Source organism: Diachasma alloeum, unplaced genomic scaffold (genome assembly GCF_001412515.2).
Source record: "Diachasma alloeum isolate Michigan unplaced genomic scaffold, Dall2.0 Dall_scaffold_00317, whole genome shotgun sequence".
In the NCBI taxonomy this organism is placed as follows: domain Eukaryota; kingdom Metazoa; phylum Arthropoda; class Insecta; order Hymenoptera; family Braconidae; genus Diachasma; species Diachasma alloeum.
The window spans coordinates 352,972-375,120 of NW_021680456.1; the positions used below are offsets into that span (position 1 = coordinate 352,972).

Here is a 22,149-nt window from a genome sequence, read left to right on the forward strand (position 1 = left end):
GAAATACCGAGAGGGTTTGGAGATCCATAAAAACCCTAACAACCTCAACAGGGGGAGGATATTAAGTGAACCCCATTTGGAAAACCGTCCTCCCGGTTTTTTTTAATTCACCAGCTGATCAATTAAAAACATATGATTGGCTGACCCCCCCCCCCTTCCCCTTCCCCCAACACCACAAGGGAAGGTATATAAGGACTGCCCCCACACATCGGAGCTCAGAATCGGAGCTCATAGCCCTGAAGATGCAGACTGCAATGTTTGCGAAACGTCGGCGCAATGCTGAAACTCAACGCGGCATCCATCCGGAAGCCAACCAAGTCATTGTTGGCATTTATTAAATGAAAAATGGAAGGATATGAACCAAAGAAATCTGAAATTCTAACAGGAGAACAAATCGGAGCATTTATTGCAATTGCTCCTGACTTTGAGTATCTAGCCATCAAGGTATTTATTAAAAATGATAAATTGTCAAATAAACAAATCTTGCTAATCGAAAAAAATAAAAATTTACAAATTATTTACAGGTTGCAATGATTATGGCAGTGATTGGGGGATTAGAATAGGAATGGGAAAACTCCATGATATCAAAATGGAAGATTTGACAGACTACGGAAATCACCTATCAGTCAAAATCCCCTACACCAAAACTAAAGTGAAAAAAGCATTCCATATTGAAGATAATCTATACAAACTGTATAAGCAATACGTTTCTCTGAGACCAGCAAACTGTAACGTACCCAATTTATTCCTGACTTATCACCAAGGTAAATGCAAAAATGAAGTCATCGGGATAAATACTTTCGGGCATATGCCGAGGATAATTGCTGGATATCTGGAGTTACCTGACAGTGAAAAATACACAGGTCACAGTTTTCGACGCAGCTCTGCAACAATCCTAGCAGAATCTGGAGCTAATGCTCTCACTTTGACACTGCATGGCAAATGGAAGAATCCTAACACTGCAATAGGATACATCGCTGAATCGAAACGCATGAAACACAATCTCTGGCAACGAATTACGAAAAGGATAATCATCCCCGAAACACCCAGCCCAGCCTATACACAAACATCCACACCTTTAAACAATAATGTAGGCACGTTGACCCCAAAGAACATGCATATTTTTTATGACAATCATTTCAACGTCAATGATGAACACCAAACTCCTCCAAGGGAATTGGATGACGACAATAATAAGCTCTTCGAACTGCTTGACATACCCTCAACATCCCCAAGGAAATTCGATCACAACAATCATCAAAACCTCAATATGATTTATAAACCCTCATCATCTTCAACAAACTCTAATCTCAACAATATAAAACATCAAAAAGTATCTCAACACCACCCCACAACCGTCACAAACTGCAAACTCAACAATGATCAAAATAAAAGAACTAATGAAGACTTATGAACTTCAACAAATTCCAATATCAACAACAAAGAGAACTTGAACGTAATGAACCTCCTCAAAAATCCCCTGTCAAATATATCTCTTACTTTTAATAATTGTTCAAATATTTCAATCTATCTGACAAAAAAAGATGAGTAATGATAATAATAATAATAATAATAATTGATGTTTATTAATTCTTCATACTAATAAAAAAATAATGAAAAATCAACAAACTTTCCTCATATTTTCTTTAGGGTGGGGGGTGGTGGAGAAAAATCGCGCAAAAAAAATTATTCTCTAATATTTAGAAAAAATACTCATTTTCTTTTTTCTTTCNTGATGACATAAAATGCATTACACAACTCGTGAGGTAAGTCGGTTCGAAGCCGCACTCGTGTGTAAAATCCGACTTACCTCACTTGTTGTGTAAAATACCATTGATTTTATTCTCACTCACACCGGACGGAAAGTATTGGTAGATGTAAGACTTATGTATCTAGTGGGGACTCCAATCGAACACCCTCGGGCTCCTCCCCTCCCAGCCGTCGGCAACGGTACCAAGTTGGAATAAATCGTTAGTACAAAATTTTTTATCTTTTTTCGTCCGCTAAAAGTTCTGATCTTGAATTTTCACTTAAAATTTGGATTAGTTGTGATTTCGTCCAAAGATTGAATATTCGAGTCAAAAGCACTTAGAAAACTAAATTTCACTAAACGAAATTTTCACTGTCCAAATTATACGAACTAATGAAATAAATAGGTGATTCCAATCAGGGAGACTCGCGGTATATGATATGCTCTGATACATGTCTATGATGATATGCGTAATTGACGTGTGTTTAGAAGCAAAAATTTTCATTTTACCGCGAGAATCACTCGGTTTCACTCTGCGCTGTTTCCCGAGTAAGAAGAATAAAGCGGGAGTCAAATAATTGTTCATTCTGTGACAACACGACCGTGATTGCTTTCTGTTCGAGCATCACCCTGTTGCAATGCGCTCGACGAGGATGCTTGAATCATCAGTCCTCGGGCACATGTGCATGTCGGTGAGCATAATAAGAAGGTATGGGTAAAAGAATTCTGCTTATATCCACCGTTTTCGACTCGCGACTTCCGCTGCACGATGGTTGGTGAGTCGAATAAAACGGTGGAATAAAAATTTTCTCATGTATGCATATTTTGAAAAATTCTGTACACAACAAGTCGAATAACTTATTATTATAGTGGAGCTACTTCTATTTTATTTCAGATCAATTCAAAGTACTGTGTTCAAACTTGGCTTAGCAACCGAATACCCTACTGCGACACTTCGCAACAATTCGTAATAATTCAGACATCCTCGATTGGATAATTAACACCCTTGCTGCGGGAGTACACTCTCGTTCCAGCCCTCATAGTGTAAACAAAGTTACATTGCTGTGAATAAATTTTATTCGATATAGATATGAATAGCGAGTGTTATAAGTTACAAAATCCACCTATTCCTCACCGAACTCCCACAAATGGTGACCCCGACATTATTCCTTCGACGTGACAAATAAAATTGCCGCATTAACATGTTAACAAGTACAATAGTTAAAGTTGTGCCGTTTTCCGTTAAAATTAATGTGATTTTCGTGTCGCGTGGCTTTTCGTGGAATGTTCGAGAAGCGTTGGGTTTTGGCATAGTGGTCGGTAGCGTTCTTATCATTTCGCGCGCTATGTTACCACGTGTTATATATATATTTTTTTTTGTGCATCTTGGTGCTTTGCAGAGCAGCCAAAGTCGCTATGCTGCACCGTGAAAATTATCACGAATAATTTTTGCCATGATTCGTGCACTTCCGAACATTTTTAGTGAAATTTAGTGAAAATGGCTGCGGAAGCTGAAAAAACTCAGGCGTTGCGACGCTTCATAGTTCGCCCTGCACCATTTTCCGCTGAACGTCCTGAACTCTGGTTTGCTCAGCTCCAAGGGCAATTCCACCTTGCCGGCATTGAGGATGAAGTGGACAAATTCCACATGGCTGCCGTTCATCCAGATACCGTTGCCGCAGCCGAGGTCCAGGATATTGTCCTGCATCCACCACCTCAGATTTCATACAAGGGTCAAGAAAGGCGTTAAGGGACGCTAGTTGAGAGACTCACCGCTTCCCAGGAGGCCAGGTTACATGAGCTCCTAGACAAGGAGATTCTCGGTGATTGTAAGCCCTCACAATTTTCAAGACATTTAAAATCCCTTGTGGATATCATTCCAGGGAATATTTTAAAATCAAAATGGTTTTCACGCTTGCCGCCCAACACACAATCAATCCTGGCGACGCAAGTAGATGCTACCCTCGACCTAATGGCAGCGCTCGCAGATAAACTACAGGAGATATCATCACCACCAACAATTACTGCCATTTCCCCTGTTGCCGATCCAGCCGTTGCCGCTCTGGAACAAAGATTTTCGGGTCTTGAAGCTCGCATTTCAGAATTGGCGGGTGCAGTCAGAAATCAACGTTCTCATTCGCATTCGCGTTCAAAGTCTCGTTCAAGGACATCAGTTCAAAGATTTGACAAACGCAGGTACTATTACAAATTTGGTGACCAAGCCAAACGATGCACGCCTTCATGTTTAATGTCATCCGGAAACCCATCTTCGGATCGTTAGCGGCAGTGAACGATCCAATTTTCCGCTCTTACCGCCTATTCATGTCGGAAATTCAAAAGTCAAATACCTAATTGATACTGGCGCGGATTTGTGCATGTATCCACAGACGCTCGTCCCAGGTAAGAAAAAGACAACGGAGTACATGCTGTATGCAGCAAACGGCACTTAAAGTCCGTCCTTTCACTTAAAGTCGGCCTCAGAAGCGACTTCACTGGGCGTTTCGTTATTGCGGATGTTGAAAAACCCATCATTGATGCTGATTTTCTTGCGCACTTTGGACATTTGCCGGATATAAACAATAATCGCCTAGTGGATTCAACGACTGGGTTATCGACGCCATGTATAGCGTCATTATCCAACATCGTTTCAACAATTAAAGTCTACCGGCCAACCAACTCATCTTGGACCGACGTTCTTGCCAAATTTCCGTCAATAACCAAACCAGATGGAATTTGCCAGCTTACTAAACACACAATCGTCCATCACATTGCAATTACACCTGCTCCACCAGTATCGAGTAAAGCTCGTCGTCTCACCCCAGACAAATTAGCTATTGCGCAACAGGAATTTCAAAAGATGATGAAGCTGGGTATCGCTCGTCGTTCGAAGAGCTCCTGGTCTTCCCCGCTACACCTGGCGTCCAAAAAGTCTGGCGACTGAAGATCATGTGGAGATTACCATGGACTTAACGCTCGTACGGTACCGGATAGATATCCTATCTGCGTACTTGGAGATTTTACCGCCAATCTCGGAGTTAAAAAAATATTTTCGAGTATCGATCTCGTTCGTGCATTCAATCAGATTTCTGTCGCATCTGATGACATATGTAAAACAGCAATCATTACGCCATTCGGTTTATTCGAATTCCCATTCATGACATTTGGACTTCGAAATGCGGCGTAGACGTTTCAACGATTTATCGATGAAGTAACATGAGACCTGGATTTCGTTTTCCTAATTGCTTCCAAAAAGCTTGAAGAATACCGAAAGCATCTTCACACCCTGTTTCAACGCTTGGCAGAATATGGCATCGTCATCAATACCGCCAAATGTCATTTTGGACAACCAAAGTTGACTTTCTCGGTTATCGTGTATCGGTTGAAGAAATTCATCCGCTTCCAGACAAAGTTGAAGCAATTGGTGCCGTTCTTCAACAGAGCAGAGGCACCGCTTGGGAGCCATAGCCTTCTTCAGTAAGAAGCTTCCATCTTCCCTGGAAGATGGAAGCTTCTTATTGCGTGGAGCTTTCTGCCCATATGACAGAACGCTCCGCGCAATCTATGCAGCAGTTCGTAAAGTCAGACATATTTTTAAAAGCCGTCAGGAACTTCTATACCGATCACAAGCCGCTGTTACATACCTTCAAACAGGATCCAGACAAGATAACGCCATGGCAGTTCCGCCGCGTTGTTTTTTATAATGCTATTGCTGATGCCATATCGCGAGTGGAGGCCATTTCACCAGCAGTCTCAACAGCAGAGTTAGCACAGGCGCAAGCAACAGATGCCGAACTTCAACAACGTCTGCAAGATCCAAATGATGTCCTCCAACTACGACCTATCAACATGCCAGATAGTCCATCTCCAATGTAGTGTGACGTTAATGATCAGCTGATTCGTCCCTATGTGCCATCACCGCAATATAAGAGAATTTTTGAAGATCTGCATAGCGTCAGCCATCCAGGGGCTAATGCATCAATCAAACTAGTCTTTGTGTTTCGTCTGGCCGAGTTTGAAGAAAGATTTCCGTTTTTGGGCTCGCGCATGTCTCGCATGCCAGAAAAATAAAATATCTTGTCATGTGACTTTGCCGATTCAAGACTTTTCCGGAGGAAGAACAAGTTGTTTCGAGCACATTCACGTGGACATCATCGGACCATATGTGCCATCTAAAGGATGCCGGTATTATCTGACAATAATCGACAGATTTTCACGTTTTCCGGAAGCATTCCCAATTCAAGACATTACCGCTGAAATTGTTGCTAGTGTACTCTATGCAAACTGGATTTGTCGTTATGGTGTTCCACTTCGTATCACTACAGATCAAGGGGTACAGCTTGACAGTCAAATGTTCAACGCTCTCACTCGTCGTATGGAAAGCGGACACATTCACACAACAACGTTTCACTCACAATCCAACGGCATGGTGGAACGTGTTCATCGCCAAATTAAAGAAGCAAAACGGTGTCACGAGAGTCCTTACTGGGTGGATACTCTCTCCACCGTGATTCTTGGTATTCGCGCAGTGTGGAAAGACGATCTTGACGCTACGCCTGTTGATATCGTTGTTGATGAGCCACTTCGACTACCAGAAGAATTTCTCGTTCCTGCTCCAAACCGTGGCATACCGCCAGCGACAATTCCTGACAAATTGAGGAACCATTTCGCTAATCTCGCTCCAGTTCCTGGTACACGGCATGGCAATCGAAAGGTATTTATATTTAAAGAATTGGCCACATGTTCTCACGTTTTGGTACGTTTAGATGCACCGCATCACGTATTCACGACGCTATACGCGGGATCACATCGTGTCATATCGCGACACGAAAAACATTTTCTCATCCAGATTAATGGTCAAGCAACTGTCGTCTCGATTGACCGTTTAAAGCCCGTATTCACAATTGCTGAAGACGAGACAACTGGTACCGACTCATCTGGTACTGATAACTGTTCCGACGACACATTATTGCCATCTACACAACAACCGACACCTGCAACATCATCGTTGCCACAACAATTATTAATTCTGAATAATCACCTCAGTAATTTTCATCTACGAAGTTTATCAGTAAAACGCCCTAAAACCATCTCAATTAATCATTGAATAAGTGCAGTCAGCAGGATGAAAGGTGATGCAACTTTAACTTCTTCAATTATTCGCATCATAACAAATTAATCCCAATTTCCAACTCCACCCCGAGTGTAACAACCTCAACACCGATATGAAGAATTCAATGCACATGAGTAAGACCTCTAAAAGGGTCCTTGGCATTTCGTACATCCGGGTAATCTTGGTAGCTAGAGTGTAGCAAAGTTATTCGGTCGCTGTCTTGATACGAGGGTGAGATCATCGTTGGACTCAACCCCATCTCCATTGAGAAAACGCGTCAGATTCTCTCAAGAGTTGAATTAATTTTTTTTTAGAGTCACATATACCGGTTTTCAGTGCCGTTTAACGCGTATATTCTTGTAACTATTGTACATAGTTATCCTTTTCTTTTTCGGCACAGAAGAAGAGTATTGTAGCGAAGCTACTTCAGATCATTTGAGATTAATTCAATGTATTGTGTTCAAGCTTGGCTTAGCAACCGAATACCTTACTGCGACACCTCGCGACAATTCGTAATAATTCAGGCATCCCCGATCGGATGATTAACATCGTTGCCGCAGGAGCACACTCTCGTTCCAGCTCTCATGGTGTAGACCAAGTTACATTGATGTGAATAAATCTTATTCGATATAGATACGAATTCCGAGTGTTCTAACTTACAAAACCGATCTATCCCTCACTTAACTCCCACAATTATTTATTTTTATTTTTAACGGAATTCGTTGCAAGCCCGAGAACCTGCAACCGGCCATCGCCCGAGGGCCTTCAGCCAGGCATTACGAAAGTGGTATAAAAACATTAGAAAACAAAGTGAATATATAGTTATAGGTTTACAAAAAGAAGATAGATCATGAAAAGTATAAAGATGAGTTTTCACAAAGTTGAGAGTGGGATGATTGTAGTGCAACATGAAGCGATGATTTGATAAAAGGGAAAGTTCAGTATTTATTGGTTTATTGTTGGATGTGGACTAGAGCTCCCCAGGAGTCATAGCCGGATGTCTCAGTTCTGATGGTCTAGAGATTTTCGAGTTGAGTTTGCGGGGGATATGTATAACATGACCTAATGTGGGGGCTACGTTTGTGGCAGAGGTCGAGAATATGGTCAAACTTATTCAGGACGAAGTTTGTAGTCAGTTTATCAAAGCTGTCGGTAATAGGTTCCATTTCTGTGCGTTCGAAAAGTAATTTGTTCAAGGGATTGTGGAGAGGGTTGTCAGGATGGCGAATCTTTGTCATTTTACGATGTGTGGTTCGTTCAGCTACAATTATTATTTTTTTGGTGTTGGGTCTGGGGCAGAGGAGCAAGCGATGGGCATAGTCCTATATTGGTCGGCATATAGCCTTGTAAATTTTAATAATGCGATGAGTATTGTAGGTAAGGCCTCGCAATTTTGTTTCTCTAGAGATGCATCTATTTTTGATAATATTGGCGTGGGATTTGAAGTTGAGGTTGTAGTCAACCTCATGATAAACAGGGAGTTCTCAAGCTTTGCCGAGTGATGTGAGTAAACCAAAAAGATGTGAATTGGTTCATCACTGAACGCAAGGGAGAAGTGAAGTATTTCGTTCAAGTGATGCATAATGGTCGAAACATTCTGTTTTCGGAGTGGGAGATTTGGGTGTACTTGAACAAGCGATCCTCCTCTAGTGTTTCCCGTGATGAATTTTCCTAGTTTACCCATTGAGAACCAATCCCGGTACTTAATGTTCGTATCGTTGTTGATTTTTGCTTCTACGAACAGGTTGCAGTTGATGTTGTTATTTTCAAGATAATGGTTTATGAGAAGCTTTTTGTTGTTGTAGCTGTTAATGTTTGAATATAAAATATTAACCTTCTCCATTTTCTATAATTACGGTTCTGCCTGAGGAGGGTTCCGTGGGTGAAGAGGCCTCCGGGTCATCGAGGTCGAACATCAGGATGTTTACCCTATTACCCGGGAAGACTGCAGCTGTGTCTATACTGAATGTATCAATGAAGCGTCTTTTGAGCTTAGCCATGAGTTCTCTGTTGGTATTTTTGGGATTGTTGATTTTGTTGACGTATGTGTTGATAATGTAGTCGTGGATAGTAATAGGGGCGTAGATTGGGTTGGATTCAGTGATGTTCTGTCGAGTTCATCAGCTTGTGAAATAATTTTTCGCATCCTCTGATATTTCTGATGAGAGTGGTGTGTTTATTTGTAGCTCGAGAGATAATATGTTTGCAGTACCTGTGGTCGATATTGTTGTCGATCAGATTTTGTTTCATGGTGTTATCATCGATTTCAGATTCCACAATGGCTATTACTACCGCGAAGGTGGCAGGGGGAGAGGGATTAGCCTGAGCTGTATTTTGATGTGTCTCTTTCAAATCGATGAGTTGACCTTGATTTTGTAGTGAATTGAGAGTGTTGATGAGCTCGATCTTACTTGAGTTGGACTTAAGGAGGGATCCCTGGCTCGTCTGGATGATCACATTATTGTTGCTGTAGCGAACCGAGTTCCAAACACTTGCGAACTCGATGCGACTGGTAGTGGATCTTTTGATGTAGAATAGATTGGTGAACGGCTTGTGGATGATTTGTTGGAATCGCTTGGAGGAATTGAAGGATTTTTTATTGTGTGGAGTGTTGTTGCATGTGGAAGGAGAGGGGCTGTAGTTGGTGTTCATTGAGAAAGTGGAGGGTACGGGTCGAGAAGTGGTTTCCTCGTCGGTACCCATGTTACTAGCCAGACTAGATGCCAGACTGGGTTGTTTGCCTCCACTATTCCTTATTCTTCTCCTTTTCCTGGGGGGCAAATCGATGCCACCTCCAGAAAATCAGCCGGTAGCTACGTCGGGAGGATTTTTGCCCTTCTTTCACTTATTCTTAATAACTCACTTGAAACACTTAACCGAAAATTGATTCGGGTATCGGTGTGTTGACACGAGCAAGGTATAGAGTTGTTGACGGGTGAACGTTTCGAGTGCGATGAACTTTTATTATTTATTGATTTTTTTTTCCAAAATACGGCTCAACCACGTCGGTAGCGGCTTCCGCCGCCTCTTGCTCCCCTCTCAACTCTCCAGCCCCCGCATGGAAACGAATATATGCGGTTAATATATTTATAAATTAAAAAAAAAATATTTTACATATATTTGACTCATATGAGCATATATGCCCCATACTTTGCTCCTACATACATTTCTAATACTACATTTTCAGCCACTTTCATATATGTTGAAATACATTTGTGGTATATGTTTGAAATATGCGACAATGTACTTGAAATGTACATAATATATATGCACTGAATGTGTCGGTATATATTTAATAAATATGCAAAATATATACGACTTATTTACAGCCATCCATACATCAGATGTTATATATATATTGTAACATGATAAATAGTATATTGTGCCCCTAGGGAGTAAAAGTATTTTCTGACGAATGTGACGTTATAACCCGAGCCGAAGGCGAGGGTTATAATCACATTCATCAGAAAATACTTTTACTGCCGTGTGGCACACGATATTTTATGCCTCGAGGACTGAAAACCGCGATTTAACCGAGCGAAGCGTTTTTTTTTTAATTCAAGCCTTCGCCTACGGGACTTAGTGGTCCTCGGCCTAATGTCTTATGAGTTATTAGTGAAAATTATTTGTTTGTTCATTCAATTTATTGATTTTTGGCCATTTATTATTTTCTGTCGCGTATGGCTTTTACGTTCTCGTCGCCTTCGGGTGATCCTCGCGTCCGTTGCGTCATCCACGTCATTTGGTGTGGGAAATTTCGTATCTGAAATTAGTCAATATCGTATGGATTATTTAGCATCCTTGATCATTTAGTTTTCTTGATTATCATCAAAGTACAACAATTTTTCGATTACATGTTTTTTGTGTATAGCGTCATGCGATAACTAATTTTTTGTTATTTGCATTCTGCTTGTATCGATATGCTATTCTTCTGAAAAATGTATTTCTTCTGGTTTTCAGAACATCTTGAAACTCTTTTTTTTGTCAGAATGCATTTTTTTTTCATTATTGTTACACGGTGTCCAGTGTGCAATTTTTGTGTCCGTTTTCACACGCCTCCGCGCTTTTCCTGTCCGAGCTAGGTGGGGAGTACAGAGCTGGGCACGGGTGAGCTTGTTCGTTCGAGTTAAATGGACTGGCATCCTTTTGGTATCGGTTTCTCTCGAATTGTCCCCGTCGTGCTAATTTCTCCGGGTCGACAGTTTCCATCCAGGATGACTAATAGGTCATGAAGGACCACACGTATGAATCTCGCATATGTGATTAAAGAATACCTCACAATATATAGGCTTTAAATATCTCTCTATATAATAAAAAAATAACGCCGAAAATTCAGGGGACACAAAAATTCAGGGGACGCAAAAATTCAGGGGATGCTTCCCCTCCCATCCGCCGCTTCCTCCCCTCCCACCCCGTTCCGCCACTCCCACGCCCTTCACCGTTCGTCCCCTCCCCTCCCTCGAAAGAGGGGGGCCTTCGGATCCACCATCCCTACGATACCTAAATATGATGCATATATCGGATACTCCATGACAACTCAGCCACCCTGAATTTTTCGGGTTCTCAGAATCCTGAATTGATATGCTCGCAGTCAAGTACTAGATAAGTACATGCTTTCCCTGAATTTTCGTTTCTTTAACATAAATTTCTTGTCTACAACATGTGTAAGAGCTCAAATTTTTGGAAAATCACATCTCGCGAACTAATTGACGGATTTTGATGAATAAAAAACGATTTTTTTCGTTTTTTCATCTGCTATTTGAAAAAATACGCCAGTACTGTGAGGACGAGTAATGACCCTTTTTCAGAGGTTTTAATTTTTCAAATTCCACTGTTACACAGGGGCCAGTCGAAAATCAATTGATTCTCTTTTTTCTGGATTGTGGTAACAGGCAAATTTTTATATCAAATTCAATTAATTATTGAACAAGTTATAAGTTATTTTCTTGTTATCAGGATAAAATAATATTTTCATTTTAGCGGATTCCTACCTTTGAAGCGCTAAGCGCATCTGAAAATACATATAAAGGAAAATAGACCAGACGGGAAAATTAGAAATAGTAGACTTTTCAACTTTTTCTTTTTACCAGAATATATTTTTACCTCCAATTTTGTTTGAAATTCTTGTTACAATAAATTTACTAAAATAAAAGATCAGTTTTGTTTGCTACGTCGAGATTCGTATGACAGACACTCTTATGGGTTTAGAATTTGATTTTAACAACATCAGCTAAATTATTTATAACCGTTTATCGTTTTGTTATTTGTTTTTGCCAATTAATTTATAACAAAGATGATATTGATTTTTCTTCGAATTTTGGGGAATTTCTATGTGAACTTTAACGCCAAATTATTGTTATATTTTTTTTTTGCTCATTTACTCACTTTTTGCTGATGAGCGGAATTTATTAGGATCTGCGCTGCCTTTCCTGGCGCGTAAAAATTTTGAACTTAATTTTTATCCGTTTCTGTCACAATAATTGAAATTTTGTCTTAATTGAAATTTAAAATTTTCTGGGCGAATGGTGAACTATTGATATTATGTTTTTCACTGTTTGATTTAACTTTCAGAATTTTCACTTAATATTATTTATCTTTAAATTTTTGAATTTTGTGATTTGAATCTTTTCTCGTCACTTATATATCCATGCACTTTTTCTTTATATTTTGCGAAAAATGTAGCAAACAATTCGCAGTTTGCCGACCGCTTCGCGCCGAAAATCACACTCCGAATGTGTGCGTAATTGTGCGAAATTTCGGGATTACTCGTATAATTGATCACTTGTACGTCAGGCAGGTTTTCTGATACTGAAGTTTCGAACGCGTGATTATCCGAGGAGTTCGCCTAATTGGTGTGCCCCTTTTGGCATCTAAGACGCGACTGACTTTGAAGATCGTCGATTTTGTCTCTATGGGGTAAATTGATTATTTTGCAATTTTCAGTTGAAGCGGTCACATGGGTTTGTTCGTTTCTCGCTTCCATATAAGGAGCGTTATTAAATTTTGCTCGATTTTCGAGTCAGCGTTCCCACGAGCGATAAATTTTGCCGAGCAGAAAGTCGACACCGGATGCATGCAAATAGCTTTTTTCATTTGCCTGCATTGATTTATATAAAATTTATATTTTTGACTAATTTTAAATTCTTGTTAATTACGTAAAATTTTATAACATGACAGTCCCCCTAAGGAGATAACCGAAATTCTTTTGCGTTATCTTCTTACTCGGTTTGAAAATTTTCGCTCGTGTTTGCATATTCGCTTCTTCGACGTTCGTTCGTGAATCTGATCCTCGTGTGCTCAGCAGAAAATTTTCTCTGCCATGTTTGTAGGCTTTCGTGATGCGAGAGACTCATTAGTATTCAGCGGGAAAGAATCTAAGTTGTATTTAACTAATTTTTGTGAATTTTGTCGCCAAAACAAAAATTTTTTTTATCATGGATTTTGAATTATTGGGACAAGGGATTAAGGAGGTGCTAGATGTACCTGGTTTGGTAAATGGTTATTTGAAGGGAACATGTTTGTTTAAAAAGCTCCCTGGGAAGAATCGGAAAATGATCCGAACTGAGTTAAAGAGGGTAAGTGTTTCTATCGAAGTTATATTCAGTTTTTTTTTGTCATTAAAAGATTATTGCTAACAGATAATTTGTTAATATATATTTTATAGATTCTTTCTGAGGAGGTATATTGCGGTTGGGCCATGGCTCGTCGTGCTGCCCATTTTAGGCAGTACCTGGGATGGTATATCCGAGGGGTGGTTGACCTTGGCATTGCTTGGAGAAGGCATTTTCGTTTTCTTAAGCCCATTCGTGCCAATCGATTGGTCTGGTTGTGGGGAAAGGATTACCAGGCAGTGGCTGATCCCTTTTTTTTCATAAAGTTATTCGGGGAGGATTGTTCCTGGTTGCAACCATGGGAGATTGAACGCAGTGATCCTTGGATGGAATACCCTGGCATGGATCAACTTCCTGAGGAAGATCGTTTTTAAGCCAAACGGATTCTTAATTCATTGTATTCGTGTTGTTTTCAAGTTTTCTTTGGTTTGGCGCCAATGGGTGGATCATTTAGTCTCGGTGCATTAATACTCCTATTGTCTGTGCGCTGGGACTACTTTAACTGCTTTGGCGACACATGTGGTATTGCCCTAAATGTGTCATAATATGGCGTGAATTCAGCGTGGGATCAATTATCGATAAATCAATTCGGATCATTTCCCGGTGTTTCATGGTTTTTTGGAGTGTTTGGGTAAGTTTGTGGGATATTATTAATGGGATTTTTAGGTGTTTATTAGGTTTTTTTTTTGTATCTGAAGTAGATTGACAGTTTTTGTTCAGCGATGTAAAGTAAACCATGTGTCTTGGCATGTATTGGGTATGTAAAATGGAATTTCTTATTGTTAATACCAAAAAAAAAAGAAAAAAAAACGAAAAGTATGTGAGGATACTCTACACTTGAGGAGTGTTTGTTTTTCCGATTTCTCAATATTGTTCTTTTCTTTATTAATCTAGTTCAACTTCTTGCTTATTGATTATTCATTGTTATTTATATCTATTTTCCCTGATAATTGCATTAATTGCCTTATTATTTGCCCTATGATTTGAAGCATTCAATGATTTTAATTTTAACTAACAGTTTGAGATTAGTCGTCACGAAATTGATGAGGGCATGTTTAATATCCTCATAGATTTTTGTTTCATGTCACAATTTCACGATTAGTCTTTCCTTTTCTTTAATACCAATTAATAAATTTGTTATTGCTAGTTTTCATTCTTATATTCCAATCAAATGGTTTTTCTTTCAAAAAAAGAAATGGTAGAAATAGTTTCTTTGTTGATAATCGTGTAATTGTGTTAATTTTAAAAGCAAATTTTTCTTTTATTAATTGTGTTTACTTATCTATCCCCCCTTTTTTTTATCTAGGCGTGGACATGATTGTTAAAATTTGAGCGGAGTCAATTGTCTCTTTATTGGCCTCGCAACCAGGGTGGATTCTGTTGATGGAGCCTTCCGGATGATTGCATGGACTGGTACTTCCTGGGGTTGAACTTCAGTTAGATTTGGCTCAGACTGCGCTCTCAGGTGTTGATCCACTGTGGTTATGTGTTTAGGCAGGGTAATGGTGAGTTGGTTCATTTCAATTTCTGGTTGACTTTTTGATGTTATTTCTGTTTTCTTTCTAGGATTTTGTTTTTTTCCGGCAGCAGCATTGGAATATTTGCGTGACTGCCGAAATTGCCATACGTTTGGAGCAAATAGCATATGCTAGACCCATGATCGTGAGTAATCCTATGCCTCCGAGTGACCCAAAGGTGATTAATTTATGGTGATATTTTTCTTGGTGTTGGAGTCCGATTTCTTCGAGTCGTTGCTCTGTTTCGTCTAGCCTTATTTCGTAGGCCGCATGTTTTTTTAATTTTGGCATTGCTTCAAATTTAATTTTAGAGAGTGGTTCTGGATGTTGTACATTTTCCATTAATTTCGGGGATAAATTAGCAATTTCTAAGTTGATTGGAGGTAGATGTAGTTCTATCTCAGTCGATTTAATTTTTCCCAAGTGTGTTATTTTATCGGAGGGGGTCTGTAGGTGACAATTTTGGTCTAGTGTTAGTATACCTGTACCATTTATGATTTTTCCCATTGACTTTCCCTCGCAATACAAGTCACCTACTTCTGCTTCATTTGTGGCAAATATCCATTTATCTGAAGTCGCTAAGTTTGTCCATTCAGTGTCTTGGGTTCTAGTTATTTTGATGTCGCAGGTTTTAAGGACATCAGCAGATGATTTGACTAATAGCATTACTTCACAGACAGGTTTTCTTAGTGAATTTGAGATAGGAAAACTTGGGAGGCACACTAGTCTGTTTCCCAATGCTGCACATTCGTCTATTGTAGACTGGTCTAAAAGTGCATAATGGTTTCGGTCTTCAGTGATGATAATGTATGGTTTTGTAGGGGTTATGTGGGCTGAGAAGTTTCCATTGCTGTTGGTTTGTGGACGTTTGCAAGGCCACATTCTGTTTAGCTGAAACCTCTCTCTGCACAAAAGGGGAAGGGTTATAATTCCTAGAATTTTCCCTTGCGTGTGTGCCAATTCTATCGAGCTAATTTTTGACAGAGCTGGATAGTCAGTTTTGCCTTGTGGGATAGGAAATTCCAATTCTGGCTGTTGTGAATGTATTGACTGGACGACTTGTTTTAGTTGAGATGGGGTGAGAAATGTGTGTGAAATTCTACCATGTTTAGCTGCATCCACGGCGTCTATGATCTTCCTGGTGGTTTCCAGTAGTATTTTCATTGAATTTTCAGCCTCATCTCCAATATGTCTGTATTTTGCTGACAGCTGGAGGTGTAGAATGTCATTGGCTTGTTTGTTTTGTTATTTACTCAAGTCTGCTGTGTAGTTTTTCAGGATCATTACATTTTTGTTCGATTGTTCCATGTTCTCCATTAATTTCTCGACTTCAGAACGGATTATGTGCATCTGGTTATTGATAATGTATCTTATTTCAGCTTGGCTGTTGTATATTTTATTTATTTCTTTATTTACGTGCTCAGAGTCGTTATAATCCATTACTCCAAACAACTTGTGTTGGATTGTTCCAATGAAACCGAATAAAGAGGCCCTCTTCCTTCGATTTCCAATAGTATCTTCCTATTGTTGTTTGAGTATATCTTCCAGGTGTTGATTTAATGTTTCTACTTCTTTTTCCATAATTTAGTAGTGATTAAAATTGAGTATTTTCTTGCATTCCGCCCCTAGTATCGTGGAACATTGGTACCATGATACAGTGGGCTGAGGATTTTAGTCACTTTGTCGTGAAATGCAAGGAAATCAATTGTTGTTATTAGCTGCCATTCTTTCTTCACGGTGTAAATATCTTGAAGATGCTCATAAAATAGGCCTGGGTTGTTCGGTAAGGGATCAATCTTGACCCGAGGCCCGGGAATTGACTCCTTGGAGTGTCCTCTGATGAATCCCAACGCAGCAAGTAGTGGTAGCACATAGAGAATCATCTTGAGTCACTTTCACTGGGGTGTCTATTTTGTAATTTGTTTAGAATTAGTAAATGAGCAATGTGTGAGTTTGTTTAAGTTAATCTGGCGCTAGTGTAGCTTTATTGGGGTGGCGCATTATTGTGTCGCCATTTCCATCTTCGAGGATAACATTGCCTAGGGAAGTTATATCAACAATTTCATAGGAGGTTTTGTTGTAATTATCGAATTTTTCTTGACGGGATTCTTTAATAATATCCACGAATTGACCTATCTGGAAATCTACTAGTCTAGCGTGTTGGTCATACGATTCTTTCGGTTGCAATTTCGCCTCGATAAGATTTTTGGCTGCGAGTAGTCTGATTTGATCTAATTTGCTAATTAATTGCGCGATATAATCATCGTAGGTTTCTAGGATTTCCCTATCTGGGAGTGCTGAAGGGGCACGGGCTCTGTTTCCAAATATTAATTCGAACGGGGTGAATTTAGTACTAGAATGTTTGGTGGTGTTAAAAGAGAACATCGCGAAAGGTAACATCAAGTCCCAGTCGTCGCAATTGTCCATCATGGTGCGCAGATAGCTCACTAATGATTGATGACTGCGCTCTAGTGACCCATTACTTTGAGGGCGATAACCTGAAGTTGTTATCTGTTTGACTCGGAATTTCAGCTATTTGGTTAAACAATTTACTGGTAAAACATGTTCCTCTGTCTGACAGCAAGGTTTTAGGTGCACCATGCACTGCGAATAGTGTTGATGCTAGAGCAAACGCTATAGTTGTGGTTTTTAAATCAGGGATTGCTGCAGCTAAGCAATATTTAGTTAAATTATCCTGTATGGTTAAAATGTGAACGTTACCTCGAGGTGTTGGACGAAGAGCGCCAACAGTATCGATAGAAACTCCTTCGAAAGGTTCTAGTGGGGTATTGGTGATTACCATAGGTTGCACAGTTTTGACTCTATTTATTTTCATCTGTCTACAAGTTCTACAACGTCTAATAAATTCAGTGACTTGCTGAGCGAGTCCTGGCCAGTTAAATCTTTCTTTGATTCTACAAATAGTTTTTACGACACCTTTGTGTCCACCTACACAGCTGGAGTGAGCTTCTTCGATAATTGTAGATCTTAGATGTTCTTCAGGAGTTTGTATTATGCCATCACAAAGTGTAATATCTACAGGGTCCCCTTCGCAAATTTCTTCAAGTAAAATTTTGATATTTAGCTGATCAATATCGTCCCCCTGTTTCGAGATACGAAAGGTGGTTATCCCATAATGGATTAAAGCTTCCCGTAAATTAGTCAGCCCAAGCAACACATCTTGAATTCGGGGTTTTCTGAAATGAAATTCTTTTATGATGATTGAAAAAGTTTTGAATTTCCCCAAGGGAGTGATGAAAACATCCCCCAGTGTGGGTTTATAATTTCGAAGAGTTTTGGTATCGATTAATTTTGTCGATTGTTAAACTTTACTAACCGGTGATAGTAATTCAAAATCAGCAGATACAAAATGAACAATATTATCGCGTTTAAAAGTCAAACAATCCCTAGAATATTCAATTTTTGGGTTTTTCATTTCCTCCTCTAGTTCGATTTTATCTACAACATCCTCTAGTGAGAGAGACCCTGTTATCTCTGAGAGTTTTAAATTTGATCTAATATTTTTAGGGATGTTAACAACTGGTTGAGGAACTTCAATGACTTTATTGCTGATGGGAACAGGATCTGGTTCAACAGTTGGAGTTGTGGGACCGACAAAGTTTAAAATTCTCTTAACAATGGGAGGATTACTGGCTTCAGCAAGGTTTCTGTGTACCATGGGACTTGATCTGGCCATTGGTTCATCCCCCCTGTGTGGTGTTGGAGCAAAAGATACTCTTTTTGGGCGAGTTGAGGTAATGACTGACTTTCTCTGTTGATTTTCAGTAATCGGTGGTGGTAAATCTTCCAGATTATCTTCCTTTTGCATCTGTCTAGTGTCTCTTCGGTCAATTTGTGATTAATCTTTGAGTGCATTCACTAAACTCAAATATTGCTGATAAAGTTCTATAGCTTTTTCGCTGTTATATTCGTTACTTTCGTCAATAGACAATTCTTCTTCATTTACTGATTCTTCCTGATTATTCTCTCTTTGCTCTTTCTGGATCGATTTTTCTGTATGTGACTGATTTATTTTTTTCTTTTGTAGTTCATCGAGCATTGAAAATGATTTTTCCATGGATTTAAAAAAATCTGGGGATAACTTCGTGGAATCGTCGTCAGATTCTTCAATAATAGGAGCTTGAAGTGGAGCCTCTTCAATCAACTCATCTTCTGATTCTGAATCAGAATCTGCTTCTGTCCTCGGGTTCGTTTTGAGGACAATTATAGCAGGATTATCAGGCTGTTTTGGGACATCAATAAATATATCATCTTCAACGTCAAACAGGGCTTCTTCATCATTCGGATCTGACGATATGGGATGATTAGGTGGTTTTGGATTAGGATTAGGAACTGGACTTTTTGGAGGGGTGGATGTTCTTTCAATCGGTGTGACTTTTTCCGATTGGGTTCGACGTTTTTCCATTTGTCTGGTGATCATAGTCCGAGGCTGGGGTTCCATTGATACTGCTGATGACGTCGATGCACTACGGTCCTTCCTAGGAAATTTTCCTGATGCTGACATTTGCGTGGTAGCTTTCGGTTGAGTCTTTGCATTATTTTCGGTGTTCGTTTTCGAACCCGGTAGCCTACCTCTCTTTTTGGGTGCATCTCTTTGATTTTTTGAAATAATCATTGGTTTTCCATCTTCCATCTTTCTGTCCATCATTATGGAGAAGTAGTCGAAATTCTCTGCCTCCTCCTCAGTCTCTGGTGGGTCCACTGGATTGGAAGCTAGTACTTTGGCTATTTGCTTCGTCTTTTGGGTACGATGATGTGCGGTGAAGTCAAAACCGGATATTTTTGTTTTGAAGGCTGCTTTCCTGGTGGTCTGGTCTAAATGATCTTGTAGCCAGATGACAGCGGCTGTTTCAGCATATAGTTCGAAATGTTGACCATACAGATAGGGCCTAAAATGGTTCAGGGCGAACACTGCTGCTAGACATTCTCGCTCATCCTTTGTATAACGTCTTTCCGCGCCACTTAGTTGCCTTGATCCATATGCTATGGACCCTTCGACTCCGTTGTCATCACATTGGGTTAGCACACCTCCTATCCCAACTGGTGATGAATTAATTGTTACCATAAATGTCTTTGAATGGTCTGGATGACGTAAAAAAGGTTCTTGCGACAAGAATAGTTGAAGTTCTTCAAAAGCTAGCTCTTCTCAGGGACCCCAAATCTAATCATTTTTTTTTTTAAAGGTCAGATAGTGGTTTTGCCCTTGGTGCATACCATTCTTTGAAATGATGAAAGTAGTTGCACATTCCTAGAAAACTTCGGATATCTGTTTTGTTTTTCGGAGTGTCAATCTTCAATATGGCATCGACTTGAGAAGGATCAGGCTTTATCCCATCTTTATTAACAATGTATCCGAGAAAGCAGACTTCATCTCGGAACATTTGGCATTTCTGTGCTTGTAGTGTGGCTCCATATTCCCTGATACGCTCCAGGACTTTCTCCAATAGCTCCTGGTATTTTTCAATACCTGACGAAAATATAATGATGTCATCCAAGTAAACCTGGATGTTGTCTCCGATGAGGTCATCTAACATCTCGTGCATAACTCTTTGGAATACTGCTCCAGCGTTTTTCAGACCAAAAGGCATATACACGTATTCGTAGTGTCCATTGTGCGTTGAAAATGCGGTTTTTTCTTGATCATCTGGGCTCATTCTTATTTGATGAAAACCTGCTGCAAGGTCGAGGGTGGTGAAGACATCACATCCTCCTAATTTGGACATAATTGCTCTAGTATTAGGCATTGGATATTTATCTGCAATCGTTATTTTGTTGATGCCCCTGAAGTCGTTCACCATTCTCCACTTTTTACTTCCGTCAGGGCCAGACTTGTTTGACTTTTTTACCATCCATAATGGGCAATTATAAAGCGATACTAATGGTACAATTACACCTTCTTTTAATAATTTGTTTACTTGTCTTGAGACTTCAGCTTGCAGATTTTCTGGAAATCGGTACTGTTTCACGTAGACAGGCTTATTGTCCGTTGTTCTGATGGGGCACATGGCTCCCTTAATTTTTCCACTTGGTTCCCCGGGCAAGGTGAAAGATTCAGGGAATTGTTAGACCAGGTATTCGAGTGCCTCCCGTATTGTCTTTTCTTCTATTAATTTCTCTATTATTTCCATGATTTTCTCTGGACGCGTCTCGGATTTCAATTCTTCAGGTTTTAATTCTATCTTCAGATCAGGTAGTCCAAAAATGTTTCATGGAAATTCGAGTCCTTCTCTTTCAATGTCAAATACGGTCATTACCGTGGCTAGGGGTTCAATTGACTGCGGTGGGATTTCTATCTGCACCTCTTCATCATTTTCGTTCGATACACTGGCTCAGAATATTCCCTCTTTGTCGATATTGACTTCCCCCTGGAGCAGAGCAACGCCAGGTGCTAATTCTCGTTTGGTGACATACCCTCTGCTACCTATGTCTCTTTTTACGAAGATGGGAACTCTCATTTCAGACTTGGCATGGAAAATTATCGGTTTGTCCGGTTTTAGTTGTTGGTAAAAATGTAGGCTAGTGAAAGGAAGGGATTTCAGGCATAGCGAATTTAGGTTGAATGAAATATCAGCTTGTTCTCTCACTAGAAGGTGATTACCTATTATCCCGTGATATGAATTGTTTTTAAAACCTTTTACAACATGGAATTGAGTGGGTACTTCCTCTATTTCTAGGGTTACTATCCCTGTAACATATTGCCTTCCCCCTGCGACCCTCATCTGGGTATCTGCGGGATTGTCATCAGTATTAGGCTGATGATCATTGCCCCAATTTTTATGGGATTGGTAGTCATGTGGACTCTGATTGTGAAATCGGTTTTGGAATGGTTTATTGTTATTGTAACGTTGAAAATCGCTATTGAATTCTGGTCTGTTTTGATCAAAATAGGAATTTCCATAATTTTCATGACGTTGAAAATTTGGATTATTCTGAAAACTGTGATTCGGCTGACCATAATCAGATTGGGATAAATTTTGGTAATCTACAATTGCAAATCTTTGTTTTCTAGAAAGCAAACGATCTTCTTCGACTAAAGGTTTTACAATTTCGAATTGTTGTTTAAGAGTTTTGCAATCATTTCGTCTTAATTCGCTTCTATACCCGTCCGTAACACAATCCTCAAATTTTCTCACACTAAAT

At 39.7% G+C, this 22,149-nt stretch overlaps 1 protein-coding gene across 2 annotated transcripts in view; it reads right to left on the minus strand.

Moving 5' to 3' along the window:
- Positions 1-22,149, minus strand: part of LOC107040103 — a 567,783-nt gene that overhangs the window by 338,890 nt on the left and 206,744 nt on the right. The gene's annotated exons all lie outside the window — the stretch shown is intronic.